This window comes from Salminus brasiliensis, chromosome 22 (assembly GCF_030463535.1).
Source record: "Salminus brasiliensis chromosome 22, fSalBra1.hap2, whole genome shotgun sequence".
In the NCBI taxonomy this organism is placed as follows: Eukaryota; Metazoa; Chordata; class Actinopteri; order Characiformes; family Bryconidae; genus Salminus; species Salminus brasiliensis.
The window spans coordinates 379,576-400,977 of record NC_132899.1 but is presented as its reverse complement, the minus strand read 5'-3'; the positions used below and the strand labels follow the sequence as shown (position 1 = coordinate 400,977).

Below are 21,402 nucleotides of genomic sequence, written 5' to 3'. Positions count from 1 at the left end.
AGACGCAACAGATCAGGATGCCCTCCACCATGCTTCTGTAGGAGCAGAGTTTTTGGAGAAGGTGCATGCATGTCAATCTTCTACAGGCTCCTTAGCAAGTAGATGCGTTACTTCACCTTCTTACTTCAAGATGCTTGTTGGAAGGAAAGGCAGGTTTCACTGAGATGTGACCCCTGATCGCTGGATTCAAACGGCACGGTCCTAACTATGACACTACGGAACCTTCTCGCCTGCGTTGTTCTCAAGAGTTCCCCTGAAATAAGGACATCTGACGCCGCCCAGCAACTTGACAGCGGCGGCCAGAAAAAGCACATCGCAGGCGTTCTGCCGAAACCCGGGATCAAACCAGGGACCTTTAGATCTTCAGTCTAACGCTCTCCCAACTGAGCTATTTCAGCACAGTGGGCAGCGAGCCCAGTCCTGCCTGTGCTGTGCAACCTCAGTCAAGTTATCGTGCTAACAGCCATTATGCGGCGACAAATGAATGCTAGTTTCTACGGAGATAAGGTGCATGGGGATCTTTTCCTAGGCTGGTGTTGCCTTGGCATGGAGACACGACCGTCAGAGGTATCTGCAAAGGGGAGTTTGTCCCCATAGGACGAGAGCACTTTCCATCAGGCACGAGTTAGCGGCTATCGATGGCCTCAGTCAGAAACGTGCGCTCTTGTAGCGTCCTTCACAGTGCCGATCGGGAGCAAAGTTACTCTCCTCCTAGCTTGGACTTCATGTCCAGCAATCCCAATGGCCTGCACTTGGTAGACCAAGCCCATTGCTGGTAAACAGTGCGGTGCAAAAGCAGATGTGGCCAGTACGGGGATCGAACCAGCGACCTTGGCGTTATTAGCACCACGCTCTAACCAACTGAGCTAACCGGCCCGGCCGGTGCCCTCGCCCCTCCGGCCGTGGATGACGAAGGTCACGTCCGGCACTGCCTTAGGCCTTACCCAGAAAGTGCCTGTGTGGGGATGTCTGCAGGGGCACTGGAGCATGCCCCTGAGCTTCAACACTCCTTACAGTGAGGACGATACTTTGAATTTCTCAAATGGATTGAGATCTGTCATTTAATTGCCACATTCCTGACAAAGCTCACATTGGCCACAGCTGTTGGAGTAAACTTCCAATGCACTAATCGAGAAACCACCATAGACAAAGGACAGATTGATCCCATCCCTTTTGGTTAGGAGCATTTCCTAAAGGCAGCAGAAACACCCCTGTGGCATGTTGTCGTCCGGCTTTGAACCATGGACCTCTTTGGAGTAAGGCAAAGATGATGAACACTACCATGCATAGACCACAAGCAGTGCTGGAAAGAGTCTGTGTTCTGCATTCTCAACGACAAGATTTTGCGGAGAGTTTCCTTTCAAATTCAGCCAGCGTACCTGCAGATACATTTGTCAGCTGGTGCTTTCGCAGCCTTGGTGGAATAGAGCTGAGCGAAGCTGCCGTCCAAGCAGCCGACCCACATTTCATTCCCAGCCAGTATGTGAGCTTTCGCGCACCCGGCTCATGCAAGCAGTCACGCTTGCCAGAAGCCAGCGGTGCATCGTCCTCCTTTCAGAAAGCACAGGTTGCATGGGCAGCAAAAGCGACAGGCCCTCCCCGTCGGGGAATCGAACCCCGGTCTTCCGCGTGACAGGCGGAGATACTGTCCACTATACTAACGAGGAACGCATGAGGCGGTGGGGGAATACTGCAAACCTTTACATGTCTGAGTACAGCTGAGGTAGCAGTTTTGTCGGAATGTTGGAATTCCGTCAAGGTGATCAGTTCAGCCGTCTGGGAAAAGATACCGTGTATTGGTCTCTAAAACTTGTCCAGCATGCGCCGTTGCCTATTTCCAGCGGAGAGGAGCGAAGGGGATGCGGCCCCTTCGGCATAGAGATCCTTGACGGGAGGACAACTTGTCCCACTGACCCACTCGGCAGGACTCACCAGTCACTGAAGGGTATTCCCCTGTACCATGGAGCGGTTTCCACATCACACGGAGACGCAACAGATCAGGATGCCCTCCACCATGCTTCTGTAGGAGCAGAGTTTTTGGAGAAGGTGCATGCATGTCAATCTTCTACAGGCTCCTTAGCAAGTAGATGCGTTACTTCACCTTCTTACTTCAAGATGCTTGTTGGAAGGAAAGGCAGGTTTCACTGAGATGTGACCCCTGATCGCTGGATTCAAACGGCACGGTCCTAACTATGACACTACGGAACCTTCTCGCCTGCGTTGTTCTCAAGAGTTCCCCTGAAATAAGGACATCTGATGCCGCCCAGCAACTTGACAGCGGCGGCCAGAAAAAGCATGTCGCAGGCGTTCTGCCGAAACCCGGGATCGAACCAGCGACCTTTAGATCTTCAGTCTAACGTCATACTCTTCTAGTATGCGGCGACAAATGAATGCTAGTTTCTACGGAGATAAGGTGCATGGGGATCTTTTCCTAGGCTGGTGTTGCCTTGGCATGGAGACACGACCGTCAGAGGTATCCGCAAAGGGGAGTTTGTCCCCATAGGACGAGAGCACTTTCCATCAGGCACGAGTTAGCGGCTATCGATGGCCTCAGTCAGAAACGTGTGCTCTTGTAGCGTCCTTCACAGTGCCGATCGGGAGCAAAGTTACTCTCCTCCTAGCTTGGACTTCATGTCCAGCAATCCCAATGGCCTGCACTTGGTAGACCAAGCCCATTGCTGGTAAACAGTGCGGTGCAAAAGCAGATGTGGCCAGTACGGGGATGGAACCCGCGACCTTGGCGTTATTAGCACCACGCTCTAACCAACTGAGCTAACCGGCCCGGCCGGTGCCTTCGCCCCTCCGGCCGTGGATGACGAAGGTCACGTCCGGCACTGCCTTAGGCCTTACCCAGAAAGTGCCTGTGTGGGGATGTCTGCAGGGGCACTGGAGCATGCCCCTGAGCTTCAACACTCCTTCCAGTGAGGACAATACTTTGAATTTCTCAAATGGATTGAGATCTGTCATTTAATTGCCACATTCCTGACAAAGCTCACATTGGCCACAGCTGTTGGGGTAAACTTCCAATGCACTAATCGAGAAACCACCATAGACAAAGGACAGATTGATCCCATCCCTTTTGGTTAGGAGCGTTTCCTAAAGGCAGCAGAAACACCCCTGTGGCATGTTGTCGTCCGGCTTTGAACCATGGACCTCTTTGGAGTAAGGCAAAGATGATGAACACTACCATGCATAGACCACAAGCAGTGCTGGAAAGAGTCTGTGTTCTGCATTCTCAACGACAAGATTTTGCGGAGAGTTTCCTTTCAAATTCAGCCAGCGTACCTGCAGATACATTTGTCAGCTGGTGCTTTCGCAGCCTTGGTGGAATAGAGCTGAGCGAAGCTGCCGTCCAAGCAGCCGACCCACATTTCATTCCCAGCCAGTATGTGAGCTTTCGCGCACCCGGCTCATGCAAGCAGTCACGCTTGCCAGAAGCCAGCGGTGCATCGTCCTCCTTTCAGAAAGCAGAGGTTGCATGGGCAGCAAAAGCAACAGGCCCTCCCCGTCGGGGAATCGAACCCCGGTCTTCCGCGTGACAGGCGGAGATACTGTCCACTATACTAACGAGGAACGCATGAGGCGGCGGGGGAATACTGCAAACCTTTACATGTGTGAGTACAGCTGAGGTAGCAGTTTTGTCGGAACGTTGGAATTCCGTCAAGGTGATCAGTTCAGCCGTCTGGGAAAAGATACCGTGTATTGGTCTCTAAAACTTGTCCAGCATGCGCCGTTGCCTATTTCCAGCTGAGAGGAGCGAAGGGGATGCGGCCCCTTCGGCATAGAGATTCAAACGGCACGGTCCTAACTATGACACTACGGAACCTTCTCGCCTGCGTTGTTCTCAAGAGTTCCCCTGAAATAAGGACATCTGATGCCGCCCAGCAACTTGACAGCGGCGGCCAGAAAAAGCATGTCGCAGGCGTTCTGTCGAAACCCGGGATCGAACCAGGGACCTTTAGATCTTCAGTCTAACGCTTTCCCAACTGAGCTATTTCAGCACGGTGGGCAGCGAGCCCAGTCCTGCCTGTGCTGTGCAACCTCAGTCAAGTTATCGAGCTAACAGCCAGTATGCGGCGACAAATGAATGCTAGTTTCTACGGAGATAAGGTGCATGGGGATCTTTTCCTAGGCTGGTGTTGCCTTGGCATGGAGACACGACCGTCAGAGGTATCCGCAAAGGGGAGTTTGTCCCCATAGGACGAGAGCACTTTCCATCAGGCACGAGTTAGCGGCTATCGATGGCCTCAGTCAGAAACGTGCGCTCTTGTAGCGTCCTTCACAGTGCCGATCGGGAGCAAAGTTACTCTCCTCCTAGCTTGGACTTCATGTCCAGCAATCCCAATGGCCTGCACTTGGTAGACCAAGCCCATTGCTGGTAAACAGTGCGGTGCAAAAGCAGATGTGGCCAGTACGGGGATCGAACCCGCGACCTTGGCGTTATTAGCACCACGCTCTAACCAACTGAGCTAACCGGCCCGGCCGGTGCCCTCGCCCCTCCGGCCGTGGATGACGAAGGTCACGTCCGGCACTGCCTTAGGCCTTACCCAGAAAGTGCCTGTGTGGGGATGTCTGCAGGGGCACTGGAGCATGCCCCTGAGCTTCAACACTCCTTCCAGTGAGGACGATACTTTGAATTTCTCAAATGGATTGAGATCTGTCATTTAATTGCCACATTCCTGACAAAGCTCACATTGGCCACAGCTGTTGGGGTAAACTTCCAATGCACTAATCGAGAAACCACCATAGACAAAGGACAGATTGATCCCATCCCTTTTGGTTAGGAGCGTTTCCTAAAGGCAGCAGAAACACCCCTGTGGCATGTTGTCGTCCGGCTTTGAACCATGGACCTCTTTGGAGTAAGGCAAAGATGATGAACACTACCATGCATAGACCACAAGCAGTGCTGGAAAGAGTCTGTGTTCTGCATTCTCAACGACAAGATTTTGCGGAGAGTTTCCTTTCAAATTCAGCCAGCGTACCTGCAGATACATTTGTCAGCTGGTGCTTTCGCAGCCTTGGTGGAATAGAGCTGAGCGAAGCTGCCGTCCAAGCAGCCGACCCACATTTCATTCCCAGCCAGTATGTGAGCTTTCGCGCACCCGGCTCATGCAAGCAGTCACGCTTGCCAGAAGCCAGCGGTGCATCGTCCTCCTTTCAGAAAGCAGAGGTTGCATGGGCAGCAAAAGCAACCGGCCCTAACGAGGAACGCATGAGGCGGTGGGGGAATACTGCAAACCTTTACATGTCTGAGTACAGCTGAGGTAGCAGTTTTGTCGGAACGTTGGAATTCCGTCAAGGTGATCAGTTCAGCCGTCTGGGAAAAGATACCGTGTATTGGTCTCTAAAACTTGTCCAGCATGCGCCGTTGCCTATTTCCAGCTGAGAGGAGCGAAGGGGATGCGGCCCCTTCGGCATAGAGATCCTTGACGGGAGGACAACTTGTCCCACTGACCCACTCGGCAGGACTCACCAGTCACTGAAGGGTATTCCCCTGTACCATGGAGCGGTTTCCACATCACACGGAGACGCAACAGATCAGGATGCCCTCCACCATGCTTCTGTAGGAGCAGAGTTTTTGGAGAAGGTGCATGCATGTCAATCTTCTACAGGCTCCTTAGCAAGTGGATGCGTTACTTCACCTTCTTACTTCAAGATGCTTGTTGGAAGGAAAGGCAGGTTTCACTGAGATGTGACCCCTGATCGCTGGATTCAAACGGCACGGTCCTAACTATGACACTACGGAACCTTCTCGCCTGCGTTGTTCTCAAGAGTTCCCCTGAAATAAGGACATCTGATGCCGCCCAGCAACTTGACAGCGGCGGCCAGAAAAAGCATGTCGCAGGCGTTCTGCCGAAACCCGGGATCGAACCAGGGACCTTTAGATCTTCAGTCTAACGCTTTCCCAACTGAGCTATTTCAGCACGGTGGGCAGCGAGCCCAGTCCTGCCTGTGCTGTGCAACCTCAGTCAAGTTATCGAGCTAACAGCCAGTATGCGGCGACAAATGAATGCTAGTTTCTACGGAGATAAGGTGCATGGGGATCTTTTCCTAGGCTGGTGTTGCCTTGGCATGGAGACACGACCGTCAGAGGTATCCGCAAAGGGGAGTTTGTCCCCATAGGACGAGAGCACTTTCCATCAGGCACGAGTTAGCGGCTATCGATGGCCTCAGTCAGAAACGTGCGCTCTTGTAGCGTCCTTCACAGTGCCGATCGGGAGCAAAGTTACTCTCCTCCTAGCTTGGACTTCATGTCCAGCAATCCCAATGGCCTGCACTTGGTAGACCAAGCCCATTGCTGGTAAACAGTGCGGTGCAAAAGCAGATGTGGCCAGTACGGGGATCGAACCCGCGACCTTGGCGTTATTAGCACCACGCTCTAACCAACTGAGCTAACCGGCCCGGCCGGTTCCCTCGCCCCTCCGGCCGTGGATGACGAAGGTCACGTCCGGCACTGCCTTAGGCCTTACCCAGAAAGTGCCTGTGTGGGGATGTCTGCAGGGGCACTGGAGCATGCCCCTGAGCTTCAACACTCCTTCCAGTGAGGACGATACTTTGAATTTCTCAAATGGATTGAGATCTGTCATTTAATTGCCACATTCCTGACAAAGCTCACATTGGCCACAGCTGTTGGGGTAAACTTCCAATGCACTAATCGAGAAACCACCATAGACAAAGGACAGATTGATCCCATCCCTTTTGGTTAGGAGCGTTTCCTAAAGGCAGCAGAAACACCCCTGTGGCATGTTGTCGTCCGGCTTTGAACCATGGACCTCTTTGGAGTAAGGCAAAGATGATGAACACTACCATGCATAGACCACAAGCAGTGCTGGAAAGAGTCTGTGTTCTGCATTCTCAACGACAAGATTTTGCGGAGAGTTTCCTTTCAAATTCAGCCAGCGTACCTGCAGATACATTTGTCAGCTGGTGCTTTCGCAGCCTTGGTGGAATAGAGCTGAGCGAAGCTGCCGTCCAAGCAGCCGACCCACATTTCATTCCCAGCCAGTATGTGAGCTTTCGCGCACCCGGCTCATGCAAGCAGTCACGCTTGCCAGAAGCCAGCGGTGCATCGTCCTCCTTTCAGAAAGCAGAGGTTGCATGGGCAGCAAAAGCAACCGGCCCTAACGAGGAACGCATGAGGCGGTGGGGGAATACTGCAAACCTTTACATGTCTGAGTACAGCTGAGGTAGCAGTTTTGTCGGAACGTTGGAATTCCGTCAAGGTGATCAGTTCAGCCGTCTGGGAAAAGATACTGTGTATTGGTCTCTAAAACTTGTCCAGCATGCGCCGTTGCCTATTTCCAGCTGAGAGGAGCGAAGGGGATGCGGCCCCTTCGGCATAGAGATCCTTGACGGGAGGACAACTTGTCCCACTGACCCACTCGGCAGGACTCACCAGTCACTGAAGGGTATTCCCCTGTACCATGGAGTGGTTTCCACATCACACGGAGACGCAACAGATCAGGATGCCCTCCACCATGCTTCTGTAGGAGCAGAGTTTTTGGAGAAGGTGCATGCATGTCAATCTTCTACAGGCTCCTTAGCAAGTAGATGCGTTACTTCACCTTCTTACTTCAAGATGCTTGTTGGAAGGAAAGGCAGGTTTCACTGAGATGTGACCCCTGATCGCTGGATTCAAACGGCACGGTCCTAACTATGACACTACGGAACCTTCTCGCCTGCGTTGTTCTCAAGAGTTCCCCTGAAATAAGGACATCTGATGCCGCCCAGCAACTTCACAGCGGCGGCCAGAAAAAGCATGTCGCAGGCGTTCTGCCGAAACCCGGGATCGAACCAGGGACCTTTAGATCTTCAGTCTAACGCTTTCCCAACTGAGCTATTTCAGCACGGTGGGCGGCGAGCCCAGTCCTGCCTGTGCTGTGCAACCTCAGTCAAGTTATCGAGCTAACAGCCAGTATGCGGCGACAAATGAATGCTAGTTTCTACGGAGATAAGGTGCATGGGGATCTTTTCCTAGGCTGGTGTTGCCTTGGCATGGAGACACGACCGTCAGAGTTATCCGCAAAGGGGAGTTTGTCCCCATAGGACGAGAGCACTTTCCATCAGGCACGAGTTAGCGGCCATCGATGGCCTCAGTCAGAAACGTGCGCTCTTGTAGCGTCCTTCACAGTGCCGATCGGGAGCAAAGTTACTCTCCTCCTAGCTTGGACTTCATGTCCAGCAATCCCAATGGCCTGCACTTGGTAGACCAAGCCCATTGCTGGTAAACAGTGCGGTGCAAAAGCAGATGTGGCCAGTACGGGGATCGAACCCGCGACCTTGGCGTTATTAGCACCACGCTCTAACCAACTGAGCTAACCGGCCCGGCCGGTGCCCTCGCCCCTCCGGCCGTGGATGACGAAGGTCACGTCCGGCACTGCCTTAGGCCTTACCCAGAAAGTGCCTGTGTGGGGATGTCTGCAGGGGCACTGGAGCATGCCCCTGAGCTTCAACACTCCTTCCAGTGAGGACGATACTTTGAATTTCTCAAATGGATTGAGATCTGTCATTTAATTGCCACATTCCTGACAAAGCTCACATTGGCCACAGCTGTTGGGGTAAACTTCCAATGCACTAATCGAGAAACCACCATAGACAAAGGACAGATTGATCCCATCCCTTTTGGTTAGGAGCGTTTCCTAAAGGCAGCAGAAACACCCCTGTGGCATGTTGTCGTCCGGCTTTGAACCATGGACCTCTTTGGAGTAAGGCAAAGATGATGAACACTACCATGCATAGACCACAAGCAGTGCTGGAAAGAGTCTGTGTTCTGCATTCTCAACGACAAGATTTTGCGGAGAGTTTCCTTTCAAATTCAGCCAGCGTACCTGCAGATACATTTGTCAGCTGGTGCTTTCGCAGCCTTGGTGGAATAGAGCTGAGCGAAGCTGCCGTCCAAGCAGCCGACCCACATTTCATTCCCAGCCAGTATGTGAGCTTTCGCGCACCCGGCTCATGCAAGCAGTCACGCTTGCCAGAAGCCAGCGGTGCATCGTCCTCCTTTCAGAAAGCAGAGGTTGCATGGGCAGCAAAAGCGACAGGCCCTCCCCGTCGGGAAATCGAACCCCGGTCTTCCGCGTGACAGGCGGAGATACTGTCCACTATACTAACGAGGAACGCATGAGGCGGTGGGGGAATACTGCAAACCTTTACATGTCTGAGTACAGCTGAGGTAGCAGTTTTGTCGGAACGTTGGAATTCCGCCAAGGTGATCAGTTCAGCCGTCTGGGAAAAGATACCGTGTATTGGTCTCTAAAACTTGTCCAGCATGCGCCGTTGCCTATTTCCAGCTGAGAGGAGCGAAGGGGATGCGGCCCCTTCGGCATAGAGATCCTTGACGGGAGGACAACTTGTCCCACTGACCCACTCGGCAGGACTCACCAGTCACTGAAGGGTATTCCCCTGTACCATGGAGCGGTTTCCACATCACACGGAGACGCAACAGATCAGGATGCCCTCCACCATGCTTCTGTAGGAGCAGAGTTTTTGGAGAAGGTGCATGCATGTCAATCTTCTACAGGCTCCTTAGCAAGTAGATGCGTTACTTCACCTTCTTACTTCAAGATGCTTGTTGGAAGGAAAGGCAGGTTTCACTGAGATGTGACCCCTGATCGCTGGATTCAAACGGCACGGTCCTAACTATGACACTACGGAACCTTCTCGCCTGCGTTGTTCTCAAGAGTTCCCCTGAAATAAGGACATCTGATGCCGCCCAGCAACTTGACAGCGGCGGCCAGAAAAAGCATGTCGCAGGCGTTCTGCCGAAACCCGGGATCGAACCAGGGACCTTTAGATCTTCAGTCTAACGCTCTCCCAACTGAGCTATTTCGGCACAGCGGGCAGCGAGCCCAGTCCTGCCTGTGCTGTGCAAACTCAGTCAAGTTATCGTGCTAACAGCCAGTATGCGGCGACAAATGAATGCTAGTTTCTACGGAGATAAGGTGCATGGGGATCTTTTCCTAGGCTGGTGTTGCCTTGGCATGGAGACACGACCGTCAGAGGTATCCGCAAAGGGGAGTTTGTCCCCATAGGACGAGAGCACTTTCCATCAGGCACGAGTTAGCGGCCATCGATGGCCTCAGTCAGAAACGTGCGCTCTTGTAGCGTCCTTCACAGTGCCGATCGGGAGCAAAGTTACTCTCCTCCTAGCTTGGACTTCATGTCCAGCAATCCCAATGGCCTGCACTTGGTAGACCAAGCCCATTGCTGGTAAACAGTGCGGTGCAAAAGCAGATGTGGCCAGTACGGGGACCGAACCAGCGACCTTGGCGTTATTAGCACCACGCTCTAACCAACTGAGCTAACCGGCCCGGCCGGTGCCCTCGCCCCTCCGGCCGTGGATGACGAAGGTCACGTCCAGCACTGCCTTAGGCCTTACCCAAAAAGTGCCTGTGTGGGGATGTCTGCAGGGGCACTGGAGCATGCCCCTGAGCTTCAACACTCCTTCCAGTGAGGACGATACTTTGAATTTCTCAAATGGATTGAGATCTGTCATTTAATTGCCACATTCCTGACAAAGCTCACATTGGCCACAGCTGTTGGGGTAAACTTCCAATGCACTAATCGAGAAACCACCATAGACAAAGGACAGATTGATCCCATCCCTTTTGGTTAGGAGCGTTTCCTAAAGGCAGCAGAAACACCCCTGTGGCATGTCGTCCGGCTTTGAACCATGGACCTCTTTGGAGTAAGGCAAAGATGATGAACACTACCATGCATAGACCACAAGCAGTGCTGGAAAGAGTCTGTGTTCTGCATTCTCAACGACAAGATTTTGCGGAGAGTTTCCTTTCAAATTCAGCCAGCGTACCTGCAGATACATTTGTCAGCTGGTGCTTTCGCAGCCTTGGTGGAATAGAGCTGAGCGAAGCTGCCGTCCAAGCAGCCGACCCACATTTCATTCCCAGCCAGTATGTGAGCTTTCGCGCACCCGGCTCATGCAAGCAGTCACGCTTGCCAGAAGCCAGCGGTGCATCGTCCTCCTTTCAGAAAGCAGAGGTTGCATGGGCAGCAAAAGCAACCGGCCCTAACGAGGAACGCATGAGGCGGTGGGGGAATACTGCAAACCTTTACATGTCTGAGTACAGCTGAGGTAGCAGTTTTGTCGGAACGTTGGAATTCCGTCAAGGTGATCAGTTCAGCCGTCTGGGAAAAGATACTGTGTATTGGTCTCTAAAACTTGTCCAGCATGCGCCGTTGCCTATTTCCAGCTGAGAGGAGCGAAGGGGATGCGGCCCCTTCGGCATAGAGATCCTTGACGGGAGGACAACTTGTCCCACTGACCCACTCGGCAGGACTCACCAGTCACTGAAGGGTATTCCCCTGTACCATGGAGTGGTTTCCACATCACACGGAGACGCAACAGATCAGGATGCCCTCCACCATGCTTCTGTAGGAGCAGAGTTTTTGGAGAAGGTGCATGCATGTCAATCTTCTACAGGCTCCTTAGCAAGTAGATGCGTTACTTCACCTTCTTACTTCAAGATGCTTGTTGGAAGGAAAGGCAGGTTTCACTGAGATGTGACCCCTGATCGCTGGATTCAAACGGCACGGTCCTAACTATGACACTACGGAACCTTCTCGCCTGCGTTGTTCTCAAGAGTTCCCCTGAAATAAGGACATCTGATGCCGCCCAGCAACTTCACAGCGGCGGCCAGAAAAAGCATGTCGCAGGCGTTCTGCCGAAACCCGGGATCGAACCAGGGACCTTTAGATCTTCAGTCTAACGCTTTCCCAACTGAGCTATTTCAGCACGGTGGGCGGCGAGCCCAGTCCTGCCTGTGCTGTGCAACCTCAGTCAAGTTATCGAGCTAACAGCCAGTATGCGGCGACAAATGAATGCTAGTTTCTACGGAGATAAGGTGCATGGGGATCTTTTCCTAGGCTGGTGTTGCCTTGGCATGGAGACACGACCGTCAGAGGTATCCGCAAAGGGGAGTTTGTCCCCATAGGACGAGAGCACTTTCCATCAGGCACGAGTTAGCGGCTATCGATGGCCTCAGTCAGAAACGTGCGCTCTTGTAGCGTCCTTCACAGTGCCGATCGGGAGCAAAGTTACTCTCCTCCTAGCTTGGACTTCATGTCCAGCAATCCCAATGGCCTGCACTTGGTAGACCAAGCCCATTGCTGGTAAACAGTGCGGTGCAAAAGCAGATGTGGCCAGTACGGGGATCGAACCCGCGACCTTGGCGTTATTAGCACCACGCTCTAACCAACTGAGCTAACCGGCCCGGCCGGTGCCCTCGCCCCTCCGGCCGTGGATGACGAAGGTCACGTCCGGCACTGCCTTAGGCCTTACCCAGAAAGTGCCTGTGTGGGGATGTCTGCAGGGGCACTGGAGCATGCCCCTGAGCTTCAACACTCCTTCCAGTGAGGACGATACTTTGAATTTCTCAAATGGATTGAGATCTGTCATTTAATTGCCACATTCCTGACAAAGCTCACATTGGCCACAGCTGTTGGGGTAAACTTCCAATGCACTAATCGAGAAACCACCATAGACAAAGGACAGATTGATCCCATCCCTTTTGGTTAGGAGCGTTTCCTAAAGGCAGCAGAAACACCCCTGTGGCATGTTGTCGTCCGGCTTTGAACCATGGACCTCTTTGGAGTAAGGCAAAGATGATGAACACTACCATGCATAGACCACAAGCAGTGCTGGAAAGAGTCTGTGTTCTGCATTCTCAACGACAAGATTTTGCGGAGAGTTTCCTTTCAAATTCAGCCAGCGTACCTGCAGATACATTTGTCAGCTGGTGCTTTCGCAGCCTTGGTGGAATAGAGCTGAGCGAAGCTGCCGTCCAAGCAGCCGACCCACATTTCATTCCCAGCCAGTATGTGAGCTTTCGCGCACCCGGCTCATGCAAGCAGTCACGCTTGCCAGAAGCCAGCGGTGCATCGTCCTCCTTTCAGAAAGCAGAGGTTGCATGGGCAGCAAAAGCAACCGGCCCTAACGAGGAACGCATGAGGCGGTGGGGGAATACTGCAAACCTTTACATGTCTGAGTACAGCTGAGGTAGCAGTTTTGTCGGAACGTTGGAATTCCGTCAAGGTGATCAGTTCAGCCGTCTGGGAAAAGATACTGTGTATTGGTCTCTAAAACTTGTCCAGCATGCGCCGTTGCCTATTTCCAGCTGAGAGGAGCGAAGGGGATGCGGCCCCTTCGGCATAGAGATCCTTGACGGGAGGACAACTTGTCCCACTGACCCACTCGGCAGGACTCACCAGTCACTGAAGGGTATTCCCCTGTACCATGGAGCGGTTTCCACATCACACGGAGACGCAACAGATCAGGATGCCCTCCACCATGCTTCTGTAGGAGCAGAGTTTTTGGAGAAGGTGCATGCATGTCAATCTTCTACAGGCTCCTTAGCAAGTAGATGCGTTACTTCACCTTCTTACTTCAAGATGCTTGTTGGAAGGAAAGGCAGGTTTCACTGAGATGTGACCCCTGATCGCTGGATTCAAACGGCACGGTCCTAACTATGACACTACGGAACCTTCTCGCCTGCGTTGTTCTCAAGAGTTCCCCTGAAATAAGGACATCTGATGCCGCCCAGCAACTTCACAGCGGCGGCCAGAAAAAGCATGTCGCAGGCGTTCTGCCGAAACCCGGGATCGAACCAGGGACCTTTAGATCTTCAGTCTAACGCTTTCCCAACTGAGCTATTTCAGCACGGTGGGCGGCGAGCCCAGTCCTGCCTGTGCTGTGCAACCTCAGTCAAGTTATCGAGCTAACAGCCAGTATGCGGCGACAAATGAATGCTAGTTTCTACGGAGATAAGGTGCATGGGGATCTTTTCCTAGGCTGGTGTTGCCTTGGCATGGAGACACGACCGTCAGAGTTATCCGCAAAGGGGAGTTTGTCCCCATAGGACGAGAGCACTTTCCATCAGGCACGAGTTAGCGGCCATCGATGGCCTCAGTCAGAAACGTGCGCTCTTGTAGCGTCCTTCACAGTGCCGATCGGGAGCAAAGTTACTCTCCTCCTAGCTTGGACTTCATGTCCAGCAATCCCAATGGCCTGCACTTGGTAGACCAAGCCCATTGCTGGTAAACAGTGCGGTGCAAAAGCAGATGTGGCCAGTACGGGGATCGAACCCGCGACCTTGGCGTTATTAGCACCACGCTCTAACCAACTGAGCTAACCGGCCCGGCCGGGGCCCTCGCCCCTCCGGCCGTGGATGACGAAGGTCACGTCCGGCACTGCCTTAGGCCTTACCCAGAAAGTGCCTGTGTGGGGATGTCTGCAGGGGCACTGGAGCATGCCCCTGAGCTTCAACACTCCTTCCAGTGAGGACGATACTTTGAATTTCTCAAATGGATTGAGATCTGTCATTTAATTGCCACATTCCTGACAAAGCTCACATTGGCCACAGCTGTTGGGGTAAACTTCCAATGCACTAATCGAGAAACCACCATAGACAAAGGACAGATTGATCCCATCCCTTTTGGTTAGGAGCGTTTCCTAAAGGCAGCAGAAACACCCCTGTGGCATGTTGTCGTCCGGCTTTGAACCATGGACCTCTTTGGAGTAAGGCAAAGATGATGAACACTACCATGCATAGACCACAAGCAGTGCTGGAAAGAGTCTGTGTTCTGCATTCTCAACGACAAGATTTTGCGGAGAGTTTCCTTTCAAATTCAGCCAGCGTACCTGCAGATACATTTGTCAGCTGGTGCTTTCGCAGCCTTGGTGGAATAGAGCTGAGCGAAGCTGCCGTCCAAGCAGCCGACCCACATTTCATTCCCAGCCAGTATGTGAGCTTTCGCGCACCCGGCTCATGCAAGCAGTCACGCTTGCCAGAAGCCAGCGGTGCATCGTCCTCCTTTCAGAAAGCAGAGGTTGCATGGGCAGCAAAAGCGACAGGCCCTCCCCGTCGGGAAATCGAACCCCGGTCTTCCGCGTGACAGGCGGAGATACTTTCCACTATACTAACGAGGAACGCATGAGGCGGTGGGGGAATACTGCAAACCTTTACATGTCTGAGTACAGCTGAGGTAGCAGTTTTGTCGGAACGTTGGAATTCCGCCAAGGTGATCAGTTCAGCCGTCTGGGAAAAGATACCGTGTATTGGTCTCTAAAACTTGTCCAGCATGCGCCGTTGCCTATTTCCAGCTGAGAGGAGCGAAGGGGATGCGGCCCCTTCGGCATAGAGATCCTTGACGGGAGGACAACTTGTCCCACTGACCCACTCGGCAGGACTCACCAGTCACTGAAGGGTATTCCCCTGTACCATGGAGCGGTTTCCACATCACACGGAGACGCAACAGATCAGGATGCCCTCCACCATGCTTCTGTAGGAGCAGAGTTTTTGGAGAAGGTGCATGCATGTCAATCTTCTACAGGCTCCTTAGCAAGTAGATGCGTTACTTCACCTTCTTACTTCAAGATGCTTGTTGGAAGGAAAGGCAGGTTTCACTGAGATGTGACCCCTGATCGCTGGATTCAAACGGCACGGTCCTAACTATGACACTACGGAACCTTCTCGCCTGCGTTGTTCTCAAGAGTTCCCCTGAAATAAGGACATCTGATGCCGCCCAGCAACTTGACAGCGGCGGCCAGAAAAAGCATGTCGCAGGCGTTCTGCCGAAACCCGGGATCGAACCAGGGACCTTTAGATCTTCAGTCTAACGCTCTCCCAACTGAGCTATTTCGGCACAGCGGGCAGCGAGCCCAGTCCTGCCTGTGCTGTGCAAACTCAGTCAAGTTATCGTGCTAACAGCCAGTATGCGGCGACAAATGAATGCTAGTTTCTACGGAGATAAGGTGCATGGGGATCTTTTCCTAGGCTGGTGTTGCCTTGGCATGGAGACACGACCGTCAGAGGTATCCGCAAAGGGGAGTTTGTCCCCATAGGACGAGAGCACTTTCCATCAGGCACGAGTTAGCGGCCATCGATGGCCTCAGTCAGAAACGTGCGCTCTTGTAGCGTCCTTCACAGTGCCGATCGGGAGCAAAGTTACTCTCCTCCTAGCTTGGACTTCATGTCCAGCAATCCCAATGGCCTGCACTTGGTAGACCAAGCCCATTGCTGGTAAACAGTGCGGTGCAAAAGCAGATGTGGCCAGTACGGGGACCGAACCAGCGACCTTGGCGTTATTAGCACCACGCTCTAACCAACTGAGCTAACCGGCCCGGCCGGTGCCCTCGCCCCTCCGGCCGTGGATGACGAAGGTCACGTCCAGCACTGCCTTAGGCCTTACCCAAAAAGTGCCTGTGTGGGGATGTCTGCAGGGGCACTGGAGCATGCCCCTGAGCTTCAACACTCCTTCCAGTGAGGACGATACTTTGAATTTCTCAAATGGATTGAGATCTGTCATTTAATTGCCACATTCCTGACAAAGCTCACATTGGCCACAGCTGTTGGGGTAAACTTCCAATGCACTAATCGAGAAACCACCATAGACAAAGGACAGATTGATCCCATCCCTTTTGGTTAGGAGCGTTTCCTAAAGGCAGCAGAAACACCCCTGTGGCATGTCGTCCGGCTTTGAACCATGGACCTCTTTGGAGTAAGGCAAAGATGATGAACACTACCATGCATAGACCACAAGCAGTGCTGGAAAGAGTCTGTGTTCTGCATTCTCAACGACAAGATTTTGCGGAGAGTTTCCTTTCAAATTCAGCCAGCGTACCTGCAGATACATTTGTCAGCTGGTGCTTTCGCAGCCTTGGTGGAATAGAGCTGAGCGAAGCTGCCGTCCAAGCAGCCGACCCACATTTCATTCCCAGCCAGTATGTGAGCTTTCGCGCACCCGGCTCATGCAAGCAGTCACGCTTGCCAGAAGCCAGCGGTGCATCGTCCTCCTTTCAGAAAGCAGAGGTTGCATGGGCAGCAAAAGCAACCGGCCCTAACGAGGAACGCATGAGGCGGTGGGGGAATACTGCAAACCTTTACATGTCTGAGTACAGCTGAGGTAGCAGTTTTGTCGGAACGTTGGAATTCCGTCAAGGTGATCAGTTCAGCCGTCTGGGAAAAGATACTGTGTATTGGTCTCTAAAACTTGTCCAGCATGCGCCGTTGCCTATTTCCAGCTGAGAGGAGCGAAGGGGATGCGGCCCCTTCGGCATAGAGATCCTTGACGGGAGGACAACTTGTCCCACTGACCCACTCGGCAGGACTCACCAGTCACTGAAGGGTATTCCCCTGTACCATGGAGTGGTTTCCACATCACACGGAGACGCAACAGATCAGGATGCCCTCCACCATGCTTCTGTAGGAGCAGAGTTTTTGGAGAAGGTGCATGCATGTCAATCTTCTACAGGCTCCTTAGCAAGTAGATGCGTTACTTCACCTTCTTACTTCAAGATGCTTGTTGGAAGGAAAGGCAGGTTTCACTGAGATGTGACCCCTGATCGCTGGATTCAAACGGCACGGTCCTAACTATGACACTACGGAACCTTCTCGCCTGCGTTGTTCTCAAGAGTTCCCCTGAAATAAGGACATCTGATGCCGCCCAGCAACTTCACAGCGGCGGCCAGAAAAAGCATGTCGCAGGCGTTCTGCCGAAACCCGGGATCGAACCAGGGACCTTTAGATCTTCAGTCTAACGCTTTCCCAACTGAGCTATTTCAGCACGGTGGGCGGCGAGCCCAGTCCTGCCTGTGCTGTGCAACCTCAGTCAAGTTATCGAGCTAACAGCCAGTATGCGGCGACAAATGAATGCTAGTTTCTACGGAGATAAGGTGCATGGGGATCTTTTCCTAGGCTGGTGTTGCCTTGGCATGGAGACACGACCGTCAGAGGTATCCGCAAAGGGGAGTTTGTCCCCATAGGACGAGAGCACTTTCCATCAGGCACGAGTTAGCGGCTATCGATGGCCTCAGTCAGAAACGTGCGCTCTTGTAGCGTCCTTCACAGTGCCGATCGGGAGCAAAGTTACTCTCCTCCTAGCTTGGACTTCATGTCCAGCAATCCCAATGGCCTGCACTTGGTAGACCAAGCCCATTGCTGGTAAACAGTGCGGTGCAAAAGCAGATGTGGCCAGTACGGGGATCGAACCCGCGACCTTGGCGTTATTAGCACCACGCTCTAACCAACTGAACTAACCGGCCCGGCCGGTGCCTTCGCCCCTCCGGCCGTGGATGACGAAGGTCACGTCCGGCACTGCCTTAGGCCTTACCCAGAAAGTGCCTGTGTGGGGATGTCTGCAGGGGCACTGGAGCATGCCCCTGAGCTTCAACACTCCTTCCAGTGAGGACGATACTTTGAATTTCTCAAATGGATTGAGATCTGTCATTTAATTGCCACATTCCTGACAAAGCTCACATTGGCCACAGCTGTTGGGGTAAACTTCCAATGCACTAATCGAGAAACCACCATAGACAAAGGACAGATTGATCCCATCCCTTTTGGTTAGGAGCGTTTCCTAAAGGCAGCAGAAACACCCCTGTGGCATGTTGTCGTCCGGCTTTGAACCATGGACCTCTTTGGAGTAAGGCAAAGATGATGAACACTACCATGCATAGACCACAAGCAGTGCTGGAAAGAGTCTGTGTTCTGCATTCTCAACGACAAGATTTTGCGGAGAGTTTCCTTTCAAATTCAGCCAGCGTACCTGCAGATACATTTGTCAGCTGGTGCTTTCGCAGCCTTGGTGGAATAGAGCTGAGCGAAGCTGCCGTCCAAGCAGCCGACCCACATTTCATTCCCAGCCAGTATGTGAGCTTTCGCGCACCCGGCTCATGCAAGCAGTCACGCTTGCCAGAAGCCAGCGGTGCATCGTCCTCCTTTCAGAAAGCAGAGGTTGCATGGGCAGCAAAAGCAACAGGCCCTCCCCGTCGGGGAATCGAACCCCGGTCTTCCGCGTGACAGGCGGAGATACTGTCCACTATACTAACGAGGAACGCATGAGGCGGCGGGGGAATACTGCAAACCTTTACATGTGTGAGTACAGCTGAGGTAGCAGTTTTGTCGGAACGTTGGAATTCCGTCAAGGTGATCAGTTCAGCCGTCTGGGAAAAGATACCGTGTATTGGTCTCTAAAACTTGTCCAGCATGCGCCGTTGCCTATTTCCAGCTGAGAGGAGCGAAGGGGATGCGGCCCCTTCGGCATAGAGATTCAAACGGCACGGTCCTAACTATGACACTACGGAACCTTCTCGCCTGCGTTGTTCTCAAGAGTTCCCCTGAAATAAGGACATCTGATGCCGCCCAGCAACTTGACAGCGGCGGCCAGAAAAAGCATGTCGCAGGCGTTCTGCCGAAACCCGGGATCGAACCAGGGACCTTTAGATCTTCAGTCTAACGCTCTCCCAACTGAGCTATTTCGGCACAGTGGGCAGCGAGCCCAGTCCTGCCTGTGCTGTGCAACCTCAGTCAAGTTATCGTGCTAACAGCCATTATGCGGCGACAAATGAATGCTAGTTTCTACGGAGATAAGGTGCATGGGGATCTTTTCCTAGGCTGGTGTTGCCTTGGCATGGAGACACGACCGTCAGAGGTATCTGCAAAGGGGAGTTTGTCCCCATAGGACGAGAGCACTTTCCATCAGGCACGAGTTAGCGGCTATCGATGGCCTCAGTCAGAAACGTGCGCTCTTGTAGCGTCCTTCACAGTGCAGATCGGGAGCAAAGTTACTCTCCTCCTAGCTTGGACTTCATGTCCAGCAATCCCAATGGCCTGCACTTGGTAGACCAAGCCCATTGCTGGTAAACAGTGCGGTGCAAAAGCAGATGTGGCCAATACGGGGATCGAACCAGCGACCTTGGCGTTATTAGCACCACGCTCTAACCAACTGAGCTAACCGGCCCGGCCGGTGCCCTCGCCCCTCCGGCCGTGGATGACGAAGGTCACGTCCGGCACTGCCTTAGGCCTTACCCAGAAAGTGCCTGTGTGGGGATGTCTGCAGGGGCACTGGAGCATGCCCCTGAGCTTCAACACTCCTTACAGTGAGGACGATACTTTGAATTTCTCAAATGGATTGAGATCTGTCATTTAATTGCCACATTCCTGACAAAGCTCACGTTGGCCACAGCTGTTGGAGTAAACTTCCAATGCACTAATCGAGAAACCACCATAGACAAAGGACAGATTGATCCCATCCCTTTTGGTTAGGAGCGTTTCCTAAAGGCAGCAGAAACACCCCTGTGGCATGTTGTCGTCCGGCTTTGAACCATGGACCTCTTTGGAGTAAGGCAAAGATGATGAACACTACCATGCATAGACCACAAGCAGTGCTGGAAAGAGTCTGTGTTCTGCATTCTCAACGACAAGATTTTGCGGAGAGTTTCCTTTCAAATTCAGCCAGCGTACCTACAGATACATTTGTCAGCTGGTGCTTTCGCAGCCTTGGTGGAATAGAGCTGAGCGAAGCTGCCGTCCAAGCAGCCGACCCACATTTCATTCCCAGCCAGTATGTGAGCTTTCGCGCACCCGGCTCATGCAAGCAGTCACGCTTGCCAGAAGCCAGCGGTGCATCGTCCTCCTTTCAGAAAGCACAGGTTGCATGGGCAGCAAAAGCGACAGGCCCTCCCCGTCGGGGAATCGAACCCCGGTCTTCCGCGTGACAGGCGGAGATACTGTCCACTATACTAACGAGGAACGCATGAGGCGGTGGGGGAATACTGCAAACCTTTACATGTCTGAGTACAGCTGAGGTAGCAGTTTTGTCGGAATGTTGGAATTCCGTCAAGGTGATCAGTTCAGCCGTCTGGGAAAAGATACCGTGTATTGGTCTCTAAAACTTGTCCAGCATGCGCCGTTGCCTATTTCCAGCTGAGAGGAGCGAAGGGGATGCGGCCCCTTCGGCATAGAGATCCTTGACGGGAGGACAACTTGTCCCACTGACCCACTCGGCAGGACTCACCAGTCACTGAAGGGTATTCCCCTGTACCATGGAGCGGTTTCCACATCACACGGAGACGCAACAGATCAGGATGTCCTCCACCATGCTTCTGTAGGAGCAGAGTTTTTGGAGAAGGTGCATGCATGTCAATCTTCTACAGGCTCCTTAGCAAGTAGATGCGTTACTTCACCTTCTTACTTCAAGATGCTTGTTGGAAGGAAAGGCAGGTTTCACTGAGATGTGACCCCTGATCGCTGGATTCAAACGGCACGGTCCTAATTATGACACTACGGAACCTTCTCGCCTGCGTTGTTCTCAAGAGTTCCCCTGAAATAAGGACATCTGATGCCGCCCAGCAACTTGACAGCGGCGGCCAGAAAAAGCATGTCGCAGGCGTTCTGCCGAAACCCGGGATCGAACCAGCGACCTTTAGATCTTCAGTCTAACGCTTTCCCAACTGAGCTATTTCAGCACGGTGGACAGCGAGCCCAATCCTGCCTGTGCTGTGCAACCTCAGTCAAGTTATCGAGCTAACAGCCAGTATGCGACGACAAATGAATGCTAGTTTCTACGGAGATAAGGTGCATGGGGATCTTTTCCTAGGCTGGTGTT

At 52.9% G+C, this 21,402-nt stretch overlaps 19 non-coding genes across 19 annotated transcripts; all 19 read right to left on the bottom strand.

Annotated features, from left to right (window-relative positions):
- Positions 1 to 802: 802 nt before the first annotated feature.
- On the bottom strand, positions 803 to 876 carry trnai-aau (transfer RNA isoleucine (anticodon AAU)). Its single transcript has one exon. It is a non-coding gene; the product is annotated as a tRNA-Ile (tRNA).
- A 719-nt stretch (positions 877 to 1,595) lies between these two features.
- trnad-guc (transfer RNA aspartic acid (anticodon GUC)) lies at positions 1,596 to 1,667 on the bottom strand. The gene has a single exon. It is a non-coding gene; the product is annotated as a tRNA-Asp (tRNA).
- A 1,041-nt stretch (positions 1,668 to 2,708) lies between these two features.
- On the bottom strand, positions 2,709 to 2,782 carry trnai-aau (transfer RNA isoleucine (anticodon AAU)). Its single transcript has one exon. It is a non-coding gene; the product is annotated as a tRNA-Ile (tRNA).
- Positions 2,783 to 3,501: 719 nt separating this feature from the next.
- trnad-guc (transfer RNA aspartic acid (anticodon GUC)) lies at positions 3,502 to 3,573 on the bottom strand. Its single transcript has one exon. It is a non-coding gene; the product is annotated as a tRNA-Asp (tRNA).
- Positions 3,574 to 4,405: 832 nt separating this feature from the next.
- trnai-aau (transfer RNA isoleucine (anticodon AAU)) lies at positions 4,406 to 4,479 on the bottom strand. Its single transcript has one exon. It is a non-coding gene; the product is annotated as a tRNA-Ile (tRNA).
- A 1,372-nt stretch (positions 4,480 to 5,851) lies between these two features.
- Positions 5,852 to 5,924, bottom strand: trnaf-gaa (transfer RNA phenylalanine (anticodon GAA)). Its single transcript has one exon. It is a non-coding gene; the product is annotated as a tRNA-Phe (tRNA).
- A 404-nt stretch (positions 5,925 to 6,328) lies between these two features.
- On the bottom strand, positions 6,329 to 6,402 carry trnai-aau (transfer RNA isoleucine (anticodon AAU)). Its single transcript has one exon. It is a non-coding gene; the product is annotated as a tRNA-Ile (tRNA).
- Positions 6,403 to 7,774: 1,372 nt separating this feature from the next.
- Positions 7,775 to 7,847, bottom strand: trnaf-gaa (transfer RNA phenylalanine (anticodon GAA)). The gene has a single exon. It is a non-coding gene; the product is annotated as a tRNA-Phe (tRNA).
- A 404-nt stretch (positions 7,848 to 8,251) lies between these two features.
- trnai-aau (transfer RNA isoleucine (anticodon AAU)) lies at positions 8,252 to 8,325 on the bottom strand. The gene has a single exon. It is a non-coding gene; the product is annotated as a tRNA-Ile (tRNA).
- Positions 8,326 to 9,759: 1,434 nt separating this feature from the next.
- trnaf-gaa (transfer RNA phenylalanine (anticodon GAA)) lies at positions 9,760 to 9,832 on the bottom strand. Its single transcript has one exon. It is a non-coding gene; the product is annotated as a tRNA-Phe (tRNA).
- A 1,847-nt stretch (positions 9,833 to 11,679) lies between these two features.
- On the bottom strand, positions 11,680 to 11,752 carry trnaf-gaa (transfer RNA phenylalanine (anticodon GAA)). The gene has a single exon. It is a non-coding gene; the product is annotated as a tRNA-Phe (tRNA).
- A 404-nt stretch (positions 11,753 to 12,156) lies between these two features.
- trnai-aau (transfer RNA isoleucine (anticodon AAU)) lies at positions 12,157 to 12,230 on the bottom strand. Its single transcript has one exon. It is a non-coding gene; the product is annotated as a tRNA-Ile (tRNA).
- A 1,849-nt stretch (positions 12,231 to 14,079) lies between these two features.
- trnai-aau (transfer RNA isoleucine (anticodon AAU)) lies at positions 14,080 to 14,153 on the bottom strand. The gene has a single exon. It is a non-coding gene; the product is annotated as a tRNA-Ile (tRNA).
- A 1,434-nt stretch (positions 14,154 to 15,587) lies between these two features.
- trnaf-gaa (transfer RNA phenylalanine (anticodon GAA)) lies at positions 15,588 to 15,660 on the bottom strand. The gene has a single exon. It is a non-coding gene; the product is annotated as a tRNA-Phe (tRNA).
- Positions 15,661 to 17,984: 2,324 nt separating this feature from the next.
- On the bottom strand, positions 17,985 to 18,058 carry trnai-aau (transfer RNA isoleucine (anticodon AAU)). Its single transcript has one exon. It is a non-coding gene; the product is annotated as a tRNA-Ile (tRNA).
- Positions 18,059 to 18,777: 719 nt separating this feature from the next.
- On the bottom strand, positions 18,778 to 18,849 carry trnad-guc (transfer RNA aspartic acid (anticodon GUC)). The gene has a single exon. It is a non-coding gene; the product is annotated as a tRNA-Asp (tRNA).
- Positions 18,850 to 19,204: 355 nt separating this feature from the next.
- Positions 19,205 to 19,277, bottom strand: trnaf-gaa (transfer RNA phenylalanine (anticodon GAA)). The gene has a single exon. It is a non-coding gene; the product is annotated as a tRNA-Phe (tRNA).
- A 404-nt stretch (positions 19,278 to 19,681) lies between these two features.
- On the bottom strand, positions 19,682 to 19,755 carry trnai-aau (transfer RNA isoleucine (anticodon AAU)). Its single transcript has one exon. It is a non-coding gene; the product is annotated as a tRNA-Ile (tRNA).
- Positions 19,756 to 20,474: 719 nt separating this feature from the next.
- trnad-guc (transfer RNA aspartic acid (anticodon GUC)) lies at positions 20,475 to 20,546 on the bottom strand. The gene has a single exon. It is a non-coding gene; the product is annotated as a tRNA-Asp (tRNA).
- Positions 20,547 to 21,402: the final 856 nt, after the last annotated feature.